The sequence below is a fragment of the Myotis nattereri genome (assembly GCF_964212035.1).
Source record: "Myotis nattereri genome assembly, chromosome: 13".
In the NCBI taxonomy this organism is placed as follows: Eukaryota; Metazoa; Chordata; class Mammalia; order Chiroptera; family Vespertilionidae; genus Myotis; species Myotis nattereri.
In genome coordinates this window covers 25,126,454-25,142,380 of record NC_138088.1, presented here as the reverse complement: position 1 = coordinate 25,142,380, position 15,927 = coordinate 25,126,454, and positions in this window count along the sequence as shown.

Sequence of the window (15,927 nt, the reverse complement as noted above, 5' to 3'; positions counted from 1 at the left end):
ACTGCCCTTTTCCTGTGGGGAAGGCAAACTGCCAGACCCTCAATGCCCACTTTGGAGGTATGCACTTGGTAGTGCTGACAGGGTAGACACCAGGGCTACTGATTCATCGGGATTGCTCTTTTATCCACCCCCTGGAGCCTATGGCAGCAGCTCTGTGCTGGGTAGAGCCACAGAAGGGTGGGGGCGTCCTGGTTCTCAGCATTGCTGGGGCCACTGATGAATGCAGACTGGCTCTGGGCATATGTTCCTGAGGAACATGGTGAGAGGCTGCAGTGGCCCCTGTAGCTGAGAGCCCCGCTTCTTTCGGAGCCTCAGAGAGCCTTTCGTGAAACAAGTTGGCAGGGAGGCACCCGGTCATCCCAACAGGATGCTGCCATGGCAAGCTGGTGCCTGGCAAGGTGGTGCACGCTCACAACAGCCTGCTTCACTCCCTTTGTTCCTGGGGAACCAGTCGTCCCTACTCTAGCATCTGCTGCCTCTTTCTGATTCTCGTGGCTTCCACCCTGGCTCTAAGCCCTTATTGCACCTCTCACCCAAGCTCCTGCAATAATCCACCTTTTCCTCACTTAACCCTTTCTCTCCAGTGCTGCTGAAGAAACTCCCTAAAGTATACTCTGCATGAGCATATTTACATGAAGCTTAAGAATAGACAAATATAGGTGACGTAAGTTAAAAAACACACACACACACTCACACAAAGAAACCCACAGTGGTTACACCCAGCCAGGGTGGTTCAGTTGGTTGAATGTCATCCTGTGCACCGAAAGGTTGCCAGTTCAATTCCTGGTCAGGGTACATACCTGGGTTGTGGGTTCAATCCCCAGTCAGGACACATACAGAAGGCAACCAATCGATGTCTGTCTATCTATCTATCTATCTATCTATCTATCTATCTATCTATCTATCTCGATCTCCCTCTCTCTAAGCATGTCTTCTGGTGAGAATTTAAAATACAAAATAATTATCATACTTAAAAATAAAAACAGCAGTTACTTGTGTGTGTGGAGAGAGATTGCAGTATTGCATAGGAGGGAGCAGGAGGGAGACTTCTGGGTATTTGAAATGCTCTGTACTTTGATCTGTGTGCTCATTCCATATATGAAAATTCATGGAGGCTTACACTTAAGATTCATGCACTTTAATATGTTAAGCCTCAATAAGAAAGCAAAACAAAATAAGTAGAACAACTCTGGGTTTATTTGGCAAACATGTTGGAGAGTCTACAGTGTGGCAGAAGTTCAGGCATGGAACACGCAACCCCTGCACCCACTCCTCCCTCAGCTCACCTTCCAGACTTCCCTACTCTTCTGGCAAACACAACTGGACTATTAGCTGATGTCCCTTTACCGCCTGGGGTTCCTCTGGAACCTCCCAGGGGCCTCGCTCCCATCCCAACCTCTTCCTACTCCCGGTTCCACCTGCCGAAATCCTTCTGTGGGGCTCAGAAAGGAGATCAGTTCCTCCGTGAAGCTTTCTCAGCTCGGGAAGCCTGTGCTCCTCTCTGCAAGCCTGTGCAACCCCGTGCGCTCCTCTGGGTGCCTCCTTGTTGGGAATTCTGATTCTCCTGCCTGACCTTTCCTGGTAGACACCCACCTCTGCCCCACAAATTTCCACTGAGCAGAAAGACCAGGAAAGGAAAGGGGCGAGCACCGGGGGCAGTTTCCCGGGTCTCCCAGCTGATCTCAGCCTGCTTAGCTATTGAGGGGCATATGGTGTAAGCAAAAGCCTTCCCACCGTCACACCACCACCCTCGCTACTCTGAGATCTCTGCCCTGGGTAGTAGGAGAGATCTGCCTGCAGTGGTTTGTTAAGTGCTCCAAACATGATCCCCAGACACCTCATCAGGAAAATAAAAAAATAAAGAATGAAAAAGAAAGCAGGTGGAGAGAGAGGAGGGAAGACAGGGATGTGAAAAAAATATATCTTCTGGCAAGTGGTTCCTTCAGAGATGTGACCTGTTTATTCCTCCCTATGGGGGTCTTTTGGGGGTCACCTCTGTCTCAGAAGAGAGAACAGACCCAATTTCTGAGTATCAAATTGATTGGGCCCTGGTAACCAGAAAGCTGTCAGCTCTGATTTGTACTTCCATTAGAGACCATCACTTTAAAACATGACCCTAGGTATTAGTTTCTATATATGTTGCACAAAGTATGTATGAGAAATATATATAAATATATTGATTATCTACCATAGGCAGGGCCTTGTGCTAAGGGAAACAGAGGATGCAGAAAATAGAATTCACTGTTCCTGCCTCCCACAGAGTTTAAAAGTGGTTTGGCATATGTACGGGATGTTCGCTGAAGCATTGTTTATAACAAAAATTAGCAGCAACCTAAATATCCATTATGAGGAGAAGAGCCAAGTAAAATGCAGCACACTGGCCTCCTAAAAGACAATGGAGTCATTTAACGGGACTAACAAGGTATTATACACGTCGGTGTTAATTGATCTCAGAAATATACCGAGTGAAAAAGTCAGGTTGTAGAATGATGCATATTGTACAATACCATTTATGCAAACACAGAGATGATTAAAAAATACTCTACATGCCCTAACCGGTTTGGCTCAGTGGTTAGAGCATCAGCCTGCAGACTCAAGGGTCCAAGGTTCGATTCCGGTCAAGGGCATGTACCTTGGTTGTGGGCACATACCCAGTGGGGAGTGTGCAGGAGGCAGCTGATCGATGTTTCTCTCTCATTGATGTTTCTAACTCTCTGTCCCTCTCCCTTCCTCTCTGTAAAAAAAATCAATAAAATAAAAAAAGATATTCTGCATATTCTAGGAATATATAACATATCTGCATGTAAAAGTATGTTTTTAAACGGTACAGAGAGACACACACTTTCTTTCTGGGAGAGGGCAAGGAAGAGAATGGGCCTCAAGCATGTCAAACTCGTGGCCGGCAGGCGGCCCAACAGCCGTGAGTTTGACATGCTTGGAAGGAGGCTTTTGCTTTTTCTGTAATTACTCTCACTTTTTTAAGTAACCAGGAAGGCATGACCTAAATACATGAGAAGCTAAGTAATGAGTTCATCTATAACCACGACAACAATATAAGCGACATCACCAGAAAGAATGGATTTATTGTCTGACAATCAGCATCTTCAATAATGGCCAGGAGTTTAAAAGAGGAAGAGCTCACTGGGCATTGGGGGGCTCTGAGAAGTACCTAAGGAGTTAGCACTCCCTCAGAAGTGTTTGGAAAAGGGGTTATAAACTTTTGCATTATGAATGTATGTGGGGTTTTTCTCATATTTGTCAGGCCCTAGGAAACTGAAGAACACAGTTTTAGACAAGCTTAGCTTGAGAGGAAATCAGGTTAGGAAAATGAGGGATGCTTTGGTACAATCCTTGAGCCAAATGAGTAAGTGATCAGAGACTCCCAGGGATATCTGGGATCAGCAAAATTTTTGTATCAGTTTCCTTTATTGGATTGTAAGCTTCTCAAGGGGCTGCGGCTGTGATGTCTTCCTTTCTGGAACCCCAGTGCATGGAATAGTGTGTGATGTCATGTAACAGGAACTCAGGGAACACTTGAATGAATGAATGAATGAATGAATGAATGAATGAATATTACAGAAAGATCCATGACAATAAGGACCACAAAGAGGTTTGTTGTTTGAATAGCTAATTCTTGAGCTCTAAGGCACATCTGCCCCTTCTCCATTTTCCCCTGCCAGTGCCTCCCATTAGAGTGTGGCTTTCTCTTGCTTCTTGCCTTCCTACCCTGATCAGAAGCGGATAAGGAAAAAGTCATTTGGAGGACGGATCTGAGATTTCATAGGAGTTGGATGGGGGACAAGGGGAGCAATATGTGTTGGTTGGTGGGGGGATTCTAGAGCAAAGGGGAGATGAGCATACAGGAAGAGAGCATCAGGCAGGCAGGTGGAAGGACTGGAGCCAACTTTCAGAAATTGGATGTGGAACTGGTTCATTCAGAGGTTTTCCAATGCGGAGCACAGAACCCCAGGATTCCACGGTCAACCTCCAGGAGTTTTCCAAACAATGAGGCTGCCTCTGCCAAGGAGAGAAGATTAAAACTGCCAGAGGGACCTTCTCATCTATTATCTCCCTTACATACTGGGGCTCTGAGTAAGATTTCATTTAAAGGAAGGAGACACAGGTGGGTGGGAGAGAGAGGGGGTTCATTCTGCTAAAATATTTTAAAGAACAGCGCATTTAGGAGTCTCTCTGTGTGTGTCTCTCTCATGAAATGAGATCTTATATAAAAGTATTCTAGGCGGAAAAAGTTCTCAATGTATGTTTGTGTTGGGCTAGAGACAGGGGGGAAAAAACTCAACCAAAAGACAAATCCACTTGGAGTTACCATATATTGCCTACCCTGTCCCCTTCTCAGGAGTACGATTACCCACAAAGGTCAAAATTAAGAGACTCAAAGACCAAGGTAAGGGAAGCAGGGAGGTATAGATGACTGGTGCTTGGTTCTCGTTGATTATCATTAATACTATGGAGCATTTCTCTTAAGCTCGGCTCAAATCTTGCTTGCATTTCATTAATTCTCACAGGTAGGCCCTAGACCAGGGGTGGGCAAACTTTTTGACTCGAGGGCCACAATGGGTTCTTAAACTGGACCGGAGGGCCGGAACAAAAGCATGGATGGAGTGTTTGTGTGAACTAATATAAATTCAAAGTAAACATCATTACATAAAAGGGTACGGTCTTTTTTTTTAGTTTTATTCATTTCAAACGGGCCGGATCTGGCCCGCGGGCCGTAGTTTGCCCACGGCTGCCCTAGACCCATTTCTGCCAAGGCTCAGAGAGGTTAAACAACTTATCCAGCATCACAGCAGATAACAAACAGCAGAGCTGAGCTCTGAATCCAGTCACCCTAACATCAAAGTCCCTGAGCAGGTGTGGTTGAAGCCAGATGCAGGTTCCTGCAGCAAAAGGTCCTGAGGAAGAGAGAATGACACTACCATTTCTGAGAGGGTTCCATGTTACCCAGTCCTCCAAGGACAATTCCAGAAACCCTGTCTCTGTTGGGGCAGTTGTCTTCCTGAGCCCTTGGGTGAACTGACCACATCTGGAAAGTTCATTCCCTTCTGGATACACCTTTGGAGAATGCATCGGTGAGCAGGGGGATGAAAGATCGGGCTAACTACAAAGGAAAATGAGAACATTTAATCTGAAGAAGAGAAGATTAGGAGGAGAAGGGAGAGCTGTCTCAGACCCTCCGAAAGCTTTCTCGAGAAAGAGTGACCAAACTGGCTTTGTGCAGTTCTGGGTAGCAGAACGAGGGGCAACGTGGAAGGACGTGAGAGACAAATTCCAATCAATACGACATATGATTTTCCTTAGGTCAGTTTGAAATTAAATTGGCCACACTAAAGGTAGTGAGCACTCTGTCTAAGGAAGCAATCAAGCAACAATGCGAAATCAGGAATCATGAGTGCTAAGCTGGGACTCAGGTTGGATAGGCGTTTAAATGATTATTAAAGTCTCTTCAGACAGTAAGATTCCACAAGTTTATAATTACATGTTTCTTTTCCTTTTCACAATTTCTCACTGAGAATGAAGTCGATGGTTATTCCAACCACTGAAAGCATATCGTTTTATAAATTCCTGTATTCTGCATGTCTTTGCCAAGGGAGCCCCACCTGTGACAGAGGCCTATATGTCTGTCATTAGGGGCAACATTTTTCACATTAATAGTACAAATCAGAATAAATACCATCTCCATTTGTGAGACAGTCCTTGACAGAAGAGAATTGGCCTGCTTGATTAGGAATATATGTCAGATGCTGATAATAGGGAAATCCTTTTCAGCTGAGCCCCAGAACCTGAACAGCCATAATGAGACCGATTTAATGAGCCTCCTGTTCTACAACAATATTAATTACAACCCTGTGACAGAAGGCAGCCAACTCAAGATAAAAATAGGTAAAATGCACAGGAATTGGATCACATTCAGAATCTTTTCCCCAGATACAAATGGGCTTGCAGTCATGTACATATGCGAATGGATTGAACGCCTTCTTTAAGCTGTTTGGAATACTGATACAGAGTCCATCTAAACAGCAGAAATGCTTCTGAACTTTGGGTTTGTCTCTCAGAACGCATCTACCCAAATCTGTCTGTTAAGCCTGACCAGTCCGAACTTGTTGCAACCCTGGAAAAAGAAGAAAAAAGAATGGGAAAGGCCCTTCTTGTCAAGCGGCTAGGCACACCGCCCCCCACCCCCCAACCCTTTATTTGGTCGGGTCTCTCCCCTTAAAGACATGGGATTTCCTCAGGTAAAATTTAAGCTGGAAATTGTCATCAATCCAGTTCTACAAATGATCAGCAGGGTCCTATTAACTGCTAATAGGTATTGAGCACTACCACATGTGAGACAAAAATAGGTAAAATGCACAGGAATTGGATAAATAAATATTTAAATTATTTTCGCTTATGTGGTCAATACTGACTGTGTCCTTTACAGGAAGCTCAGAGATGTTAGGCAGTTTGTTCAAGGACACACAGCCAGATCAGTGGAGCCCGGATTCAACCCAGGCTGACCGATGACAGACCCGGGAGCTTAACCGCGAAGACACTTTATGAACTATGCATTTGCAGGGAGCTCATTCATTCAGCAAGTGTGGACTGAGCCCTTCTATGTACCAGACGCTTGCTGGGTGCTGGGCGGGGATGAATGAGACACAAGCGCTGTGCAGAGTAGTTGGGCAATTTCAGCAGATTGTAGCAAATTGTCTCATTTCCAGGTGAGCAGCAAGGAGCCCTAAAGATGAGTAAGCCTTAGGCAGTGAATAGAGGGGAACGGAGGAGGGAGAAGTGACACAAGGCACCCCTGAGCTCAGGGTGGCAGGAGCACAGGCACTGTACTAATATTGAGGAATTGGTAACTTGACAGAGACAGGAGCGATCTATCTCACAGGAAGGACTTGGGAGGAGGAAAACTTGATGGCGGTCCTTAAAAATAGACAGAGTACAAAAGGGTGGGCAGTGTATACGAGATATGCTTTAAATTCGCTGAAGTTTTCTCATATTCACATAACCCTCTCGCTCTAAGTCAGACTGAGGGAACATTGCTGCATGGACAAAGGACTGACTCCAAAGGTTAATCACCTGCCAATCAAAAGAGGCCACAATTGTTCTTTTCTCTTTTCTTACCTTGGTGAGGTTTTGATGGTGCAAAGAATAGGGCTGGCTGATGAAGGAGGCATGGAAGAGAACAAACATGGAATCCTGAGCCTTGACTCTGGCGGGCTGGGGTTACCCAGAAGCTGACAAGGAGCAGCAGGAATAGTGGGAAGAAAAGCCTATGTCCACATACACTGAGGGGCCACAGGCTTGAAAACTCACACTGACCCTGGCTCTGACCCCAGAGGCCACTGACCTGTGATCCCATAAAATAGTTCATACACACCCCCGGTGCCCCACCACCAGAGCGTAGGTGGCCCTGGCTGGACCACCAGGCTTTCCGCATCTCAGTCCTGCCTGCCTCTACAGTGGTTCTCTGGTTTTACATGCGCTGGAATCACCTGCAGGACTGGTCGAACGACGGATTGCAGTCCCCACCTCCAGAGTTTCTGCTTCAGTAGGTCTGAGATGATGCCAAGAATTTGCATTTGTAACAAAATTCTAGGTGATGCTGATGCTGGTGGTCCCACACTTTGAGAATTGCTACTCTTTGGTACAAGATAGATCACATATCTCCAGGAAGACCTTCTCAGCATTGCAGCCCTTCTGGCTTCTGTCCCCAGGCCTGCTGCACATTTAAATTGATACATACTGTGCCCTAGCTGGTTTGGCTCATTGGATAGAGCGTCAGCCAACGGACTGAAGGGTCCTGGGTTCAACTCTGGTCAAAGGCACATGCCCGGGTGCAGGCTCGATCCCCAGCAGGGGGCATGCAGGAGGCAGCCAAACAATGATTCTCTTCTATCATTGATGTTTCTCTCTCTCTCTCCCTCTCCCTTCCTCTCTGAAATCAATAAAAATATATTTTTTAAATAAAAGAAATTGATACATACTGCGAAGACAAACCTACTGCCTCAAGGAGAGGCCAGACCGATGAGCTCAGATACACACGCATTGTGTGAGATGTGGGACCTACAGTGGGCAACTCACTCAGCTCTAGCCAATTTTTGCTGGGTGTCATTTCAAGTCCGGTATTGCCAGATTTCAGGAGAAGGCAGAAATCCTGATGTTTATGTAAAATACCCAGATTTTTCAAAGTTGGCTTAAGATTTTTAAAGAGAACACCATGATGGGTCAGGTGGCCTCATTAGCCTCTTACAGCTTTAATATTTGAGGGTTTGGGCTTACAGTAAAGTCTTCTGATGATGTGTTCTGGCCAATCACAGGGTGGAGGATTAGAAACATGTCTATGAGGGTCACTTACCCCTGTCATATTCTTTCCAAAAACCTATAACCTCAGTCTAACCATGAGATTAGGTTGGGGACATTCTGCAGGGTGCCTGACCAGCATTTCTCAGGACTGTCAAGATCATGAAAAACAAGGGAAGGCTGAGAGACCGAGGCCACAGGAGTCTGGGAAGATGGGACGACTAACACACTGAGAAATGCCGGATTGGATCCCAAAGCAAAAGGAGGACATTGGTGAACAGCAACAACAACAACAACACAAAAATCCAAGCAAATCTGGAGCTTAATTAATAGCCATGCACCAATATTAGTTTCTTAGTTGTGACAAATGTTCCATAGTACTCTAAGGTGAGAATTCTCTGTTCTAGCTTTGCAGCTTTTCTGTAAATCTAAAATGATTCTAAAATAAATTTATTTTTAAAAATTAAGTCAGTAAAATATAACTCTTTTTTTGTAAAAGCTCAAAAAAAGTTCTGTGAGTCAAAGCTGGGCCGTAGACCACCAGTTTTCAGCCTTTGATTAAAAAAATAAATAAAATAAGACTTCTTATATTTTGTAGACTCCCAAATCCAGATGCGACCTTGGGATCTCTGACTATGCAGGACAAGCCGGCATTCCAGAGAGTGTAAGATGTCACAACAGAGGGAAATCAGCTCTGTGTCTCCCGCCCTGTCCTTTTATCATCTCACCTCACTTCCTCCTGACCGTGTTTATTTACTCCAGGTATGGAAACACCTTACTTCCTCCACCAGATTACAAGCAATCTGAGGTCATGCTCCATGCATTATTAATATGTGTACCTCAGCATCTGTCAGATAAAAGATATTTAACAAATAGTCCTATTTTTATGAATCCATTGAAAAGACATGGTTTTTGAACTCTTTGGATCTCCCTCGCAATATTCAGGAAACGCTGTCCAGTGATTGACTGTGTAAGTCGCTTCAGTTCTCCAGGCCTTGGGTTCCTCATCTATAAGGTGAGAGGGCTGGACGCAGTCCCTCCTGCCAGAGTGTGGCCCATGCGCCAGCAGTACTGGCATCACCTGGAAGCCTGTTAGGAATGCAGACTCTCAGGCCTCAGCCCCACCTATTGAATCAGAATCTGCATTTAGCAAGATTCCCTCCAGTGATTTGACTACTCACTAAAGGCTGAGAAGGGCTGGACTAGTTCTCAAGTTTTAGCGTGCATCAAGATCACGTGGGGTGCTCAAACACCCAGAGATCTTGACCCCACCATAGAATAACCAACCAAGAACCTCTGGGTGCGGAGGCTGGGACTCCGCATTTTTCATGCGCTCCCAGGGCCTGCCTTTGAGAAATGCTAAACTGCTTTCTCAAGTCCCCCCCCCAGCCCACTAGACACGCTCTTTTCACCTCTCCTGACAGCCTGCTCCCTGGGCCCAGAGCCCCAAGCCGTTTTCAGATCAGGAGTGCCAGCCCAGGATCCTGGCAAACTCACTCGCGGGGAGGGGAAGGGGAAGCCGTGATATGGTGCCAATACTCCCACCACAGCTGACTTCAAGCACCCAGTGTGATGTCACTGAACCCAGAATTGGGGAAAGAAGGGCACAGTTAGCTCTTGAGGAGGAGCGGGCTGCAGCACACCACAGCTCATCCCCTTGTTTTACCTGCACCCTAATTCTTAGTGAGCCAACCCTACCTTTGGTTCTTCCTGAATGCCAGTCATGCACTCAGCACTCCACTAAAGGTTGTGGAGGAGAGCAAAGGGGTACAAAAGGTTAGACAATTGGGTAGAGTGATTAAGTGCTCAGGCTTTATGACAGGTCTGGTTTCAAATCCAGATCTTATTATAACTGTATAACCTTGGTCAAATTGCTTAACCTGCTTAAGCAATTTATTTTATATAAATAAATACATATGTGTGTATGTAGATAGGCATACGTATAATATATACATATATGACCATTGCCCAATACTAAAAAATTATATATTCACACACATATACTAGTTTTCCCAGTACAGGCTAGAGAAGGTTAAATAATTGCATAATTCCTCCTATTATATTGTGTACTTCCCATGTATGTGTTAATTAGACCTCAGTTTGGTTTTTGGTTAATCACATGCTCCATTCATCTCCCCAGCTCATCCACGTTACTGTCCTGAAAAGTGAGGTCACTGGGAACTTGGCTGAGAACTTGGGATGTTAGCTGGATGCTTGATGAAGCTAAAGGCATATCATTCTCTTTGCAGCTTGTGGGTGCCAAACCTGAAGAGACGTGAGGGGACCCCATTCAACTAAGGAGGAACTTCATTTATGCTTCATGGGGACCTGAGTCAGAAATTCTAGCACCACCTTCCCCAACCAGTGCAGACACAATTGCGCTCCTGTATAGCAGTAGGCAGGTGCAGCAACAGGGCTCAGGGGAAGTATGGCGTGTCTAATGTGTAACTTAGAAAAAACACCGGCCACTTTTCCCCTTCAGCTGAAAGGCTTTCAAACACTGAAATAAGTTTTTTTACTTCTGTCTAGGATCCACTAAAGGCCCCAACTATCTCCCCCTCCCCTATGTGGTACCTTGTTTCAAGATGTTAAGTGATGAGAGACTGACTGACTGTGGCTGGGCTACTGTTGGACAGCAAGCACCTGGCTGTGATAGTCAAGATGGCAGCCGTTCTTTGGGTCTCAGGCTCTTTCCTAAGCCAGCAGGATAAGTCCTGTCACCTCCCAAGTTTCTTTTAGCTTTAATATTCTTCGGTTTGGGCCATACTAGAGTATTCTAGTGATGTGTTTTGGCCTATGAAGGGGAGGAAGAAGTCAGTACAATCAAATCCCATCACCTCCCACCCCTTGATTTCTTCTGCTTTTCCTGCTTTGTTCCTTGTAAGATGTTTTTATATAGGAAATAAGTTGGGGAAACTGTACATTGCTTTTAGCTAAGTTAAAAAAAAATGATGTTTAAATAATGCCTGCTATGTGCCAGGCACCACTGGACATGCTTTATGATATAAATACATAATATGAGGTAGATACTATTATTATCATTATCCCGAGTTTACAGGTGGGTAAACTGAGGCTTGCAGCAATTAAGTTGTTTGTCCAAGGTCACACACCATGTGTGCCATGTATGTGGCAAAGCCAGGATTATGACTCCAAGTTTGGTGCTGAAATGCATGCGTTAACCACTGCACACACTGCATGTAGAGTGTATGTTATCCAGAGAGTGCCTGATAAACTGGCCTTTCTTTGAGGAGGTAAAGCTAGGAGATCTCATTCTATCAATGTTGTCAGATTCTAGAAATGGTCCTCTGATTCTGGCTGAAGAGATAGCCAAATGTTTATCTTAAAATTTGCTTCTTGGTCACTGCTGAACAGAGCAGAAGCAGGATGGTTTTTAAGCACAGGCCAGATCAGTGCAGAGGACCCCTCGTGTGACAAAGGCAGGAAAGCGGGGTTCTAGTTGTCCGGACTCTGACACAACAAGCTGTGTACCTTGGGGGAGGTGCTTCTCCTCTCTGGACCTCAGACTTCACGGAAGTGAGGATAGACTTCAGAGGCCCTTTCCTCTCCAAAAGGCTTAGGAGTCTCTATTCTTCCTTCAACACAGGTTGTTGAAGATCAAGAGATAAGGCAAATGACAAGCAAGTTTCAACTGTGCTCTGAAAGCAGACACCAGACATGTAAATTCAGGTCCCAGGAATGTGAGAGAGAGCTCTGCCATGGCCTTCTCATTTCAACGAACAACTAATCAATGCAGAAACAGCCAGGTAATTAAAAGCCACCTTTTCATTTTCAGGCTTTGCTCATAATAGACTCATCCTGCAAATTACCTATTTTTACCAAAGTTCATTCCAGACCCAGGAAACACAAAATTAACTCAAAAATAGATCACAGACCTATGCAAAATTCAAAACATAAAACGCAAGCATGTCCAACTCAAAGACTAACACAGGCCAAATAAGTGAGGCATGCGGCCTGCGGGATGCGAGTTTGACGTGCTTGTGCTAGAAGATAACAGAGGAGAAAACTAGATGGATGTGACTATAGTAAAGCTTTTTTAGATGCAACACCAGAGACACAATCCATTAAAAAAAATTGGTATTTTGACTACATTAAATTAAGTCTTCTGCTCTGTGAAACACAATATAAATAAAACTAGAAGTCAAGCCACAGACTTAGAGGAAATATTTGTAAAATACACGTCAGATAAAGGACTATTACCTAAGAGCTTTCCCCCTCCAATATCCTTCCTCACACTCTTCTTTTCACATTTGATGGTAGAAAAAAATACCTTAAAAATATTCTATAACAAACTGTTTGAAAGATCATGACACATCACCAGTTTGTCTAAAACATGACAGATAGATGTTAAGTTCCTTCATTATCCCTCAGTATCTTAATGAAGAGGAAGCACACAACAAATATTTGTTGATTAGTAATAAACATGCCAATGCAAAGTTCTAATTGATACCAATAAAGAATCAGGCCCATGCATGTGTTAATTATACCTCAGTTTGCTTTTTGGTTAATCACATGCTCCACTCATCATCAGACCAGGCAGTGAGACCTCCACAACATTTATTAAAATTTACCAGAACATTCCATGCCCAGACTGCCCTCCCACGCACTTCACTGAGAATCAGTGACAGGGATCCAGCACAGACACCAAAACCTAAGGTATGATGCTTGGGAAACCCTGAGTTTAGGACTCAATGGCAGTTTGGTGGATTATTTCCCAACCCTCTTACCCATTTGGTTTTGTAACTTAAAGAGGTCAGAGCCAAAGGGGTTGATAAGTAAATGAAAGTGCCTGGGGCCTGGGAGGAAGGGCAGAATTGTTAGCGAATTTAGGAAGTCACAGTACAGTGGCCAGAGATACCTTCTCTGAAGAACCCAGTGTTCTTCCTTTGAGGGACACTGGATCTCAAAGGCACTGCTCCCCAGCCTGGGGAAAACCTGCCTCGTGCAAGCCAGAGGATTTGAATGAATTATTTTAGTCTGTGTCTTTGCAATCATGACACTGGGCAGAGTAACCCAAGGGCCTTTTCTGTATGACCATTCCTTGAACAGCAGTAAACATCTCTATCACACGTGAGCCATGAGCTAATGTGAGAATGAAGTCCTATGGGATCTATGCTCAGTTACAGAAGGTCATTGGTTAGTCTAAAGAAGATCTATCCTTGAATTATCAATGTCACTATCTGAAGGTATTCAGTGACCTAGGACCCCTATTAGAATTTGGGGAAGATGATCTTCATCCTTTTGGAGTTTCCATACTTCACACTTACTTAAAGCCATCATTCGCCTTACAAAGAAGGCCTGGCTCCTCACTCAAAAAACTCTAACTGCAAATGAAGCCTAGCCAAGACTTGGAGGGTTTGAATTTCAATTCCGATGAGTAGAGAAGGCACATGGCCATTGGCTAAGTTTTCACCCTCGGTTGAACATTCTTCCCCTCTTAGAAATAGTTGCATAATTCCTCCTGTTATATTGTATACTTCTTTCCAATTTCTCAAACACCCTCCCAACTAATATCTCATTTGGAACAGCCCAGTTCCAAGCTGTTTACTTGAACTTGGAATTCTGATCAAAGTTTTCTTTCCTTTCAGCCAGTTCTGGAATCCCTCTCAGCGTTCTATTGTCAAGCACTCCAGGGCCTCCTCGAAACTACCTGGCTTCAGAGAACAAAGGGTCAGGAGTGGTGCCCTCCAGAACTTCCTGCAGTGAGGGTATGTCCTACACCTGTACTGTGCTATAGACCCCTGCCAGCTCCACCAAGCTCCTGAACACCTGAAATGGGGGTAGTGTGACTGAGGAATGGAATATTAAAGCTGATTTCATTTGAATTCGTTTCAATGAAAATAGTCACGCAGAACTAGTGGGAGTGTTCCCAGTACAGGCTAGAGAAGGTTAAATTGTCAGTCATCGTTACTTAACCTCCTTTCATTTTCAAATGGCACTGCTTCTTACACGTGGAACTTTCAACTTTCCATACATGGAAATTTAAAGATTTTTCGAACTTTCAATCAGGCCTCTAGAGAGTCCACATAGCTTAATGCTGGGGTTGGGGTGGTGTGCTCTCTCCTCAAATGCAAATATGGCTCAAGACAATGTGCAGCAGTAGCAACTTTATTCTTCTATAGGATTTGGGAACCTTCACATCCCTGCTGGGAGGGCTCCGTGCTCTCAGGCTTGTGAATTCCTCACCCTGCACCCACACAGCTCCAGGCTTCTAAAGAGCGCCCTTTGTCTCCCGGGCTGGTGTGTCAAGGAGGCAAAGGGTTCTGCTGCACGGCAATTAATCAAATGGCCCACTTCTACCTTTGATCTGAGAGAAAATAGTCCAGATAACATTGAGAGGAGAAACTGAGGGACAGTGACAGAGAAATGAAGGGGGAGGGAGAGGAGGAATGGTGCTGGAGAGAGAAGGGGAAAGGAAAGTGGAAAGGGAAAGAGAGAGCGAGAGAGAGTGGTAGCAAAGGAAAGGGTATTTCAAAAGGAGAGTCAAGCTATCACTCTCTAGCCCATATTTTTAGAAAAATCAGATGTCTCACACCATGGTGGCAGGTCCCTTTCCTACTACTGGCTAAATTCAAGCCTAACTGAGAACAGGGGCCTGATACAAGCTTTACTGAGAGTAAAAGATGTTGATAATACTTATTAACTTCCTACTCCAAAAGTTCCTGCATCTACTTTTCACTCAGTTCAATAAGAGGTGTCCCTAAAGGTGGCATTTTAAAAGATCTTAACTAAGAAAGTGTGCTCCAAGAAAAATGCAATAAGCCTGCAGGTCTCTGAGACCTCCTGTAGACATTTAAACTTTCTTTATCCTGATTGAAAAACCAGAAATCCACGATTAACTGCAGAGACAGTAGGAACTAGTAATCATTTGTGATTAAATACAACAGCTTGGTAGCAAAACCCTTCCCAAGGCCTTGCAGGGTTTACCTTTAAATGCAGCTCTTTAGACAATGGCTGGGTGGAGGGTAACCCTGAAAGACAGGATGGAAAAAAAAACGTTATTTTGTTCAAAAAAAAAAAAAAAAGAGAAACAAAGTATTCAAAAACAAGAATTATTTTGGGATTTGTTTTGCTTTCCTTAAAAAAAGAGAGCTATAATATGTGTTCCTTTTGCACATCTTAAAAACACATTAGGGACACATTGAGCTGATAAATATGAAAAATTATGAATATTCCACTCAATAATTAAACATGTCTTCTTTTCTTGGCCCTTTTAATGACAGCATTTCCTGCACAATCCATCTGAATCCAGTTCTTTGATATTTTAAAAAATGGAGATGCCTCTAATTGATTCATAAAGAAAGTTTATTTATCGAAAGGAACTGAACAAAGTTAGGTCTGGAGATCATTCCAGGAGCTTAAAAGTTTGGCACTTAACAAGGGGAACTGTATAGAGATGCAACAAATTCATCTGCAGATTTTTCTAGAGGACAAACTTGATGGCACAAGCACACAGACCCGAACACACTTACCCTCTTCACAGGTGTGAACTCTGCTGGATTTGGGGCTAGGCTACAATGTTCTAAATTAGCCCAATCTTCCTAGATTCTGTTCCATTTTCCCCGACCAGACACTGGAGTCTGGTTATTTCCATCACAG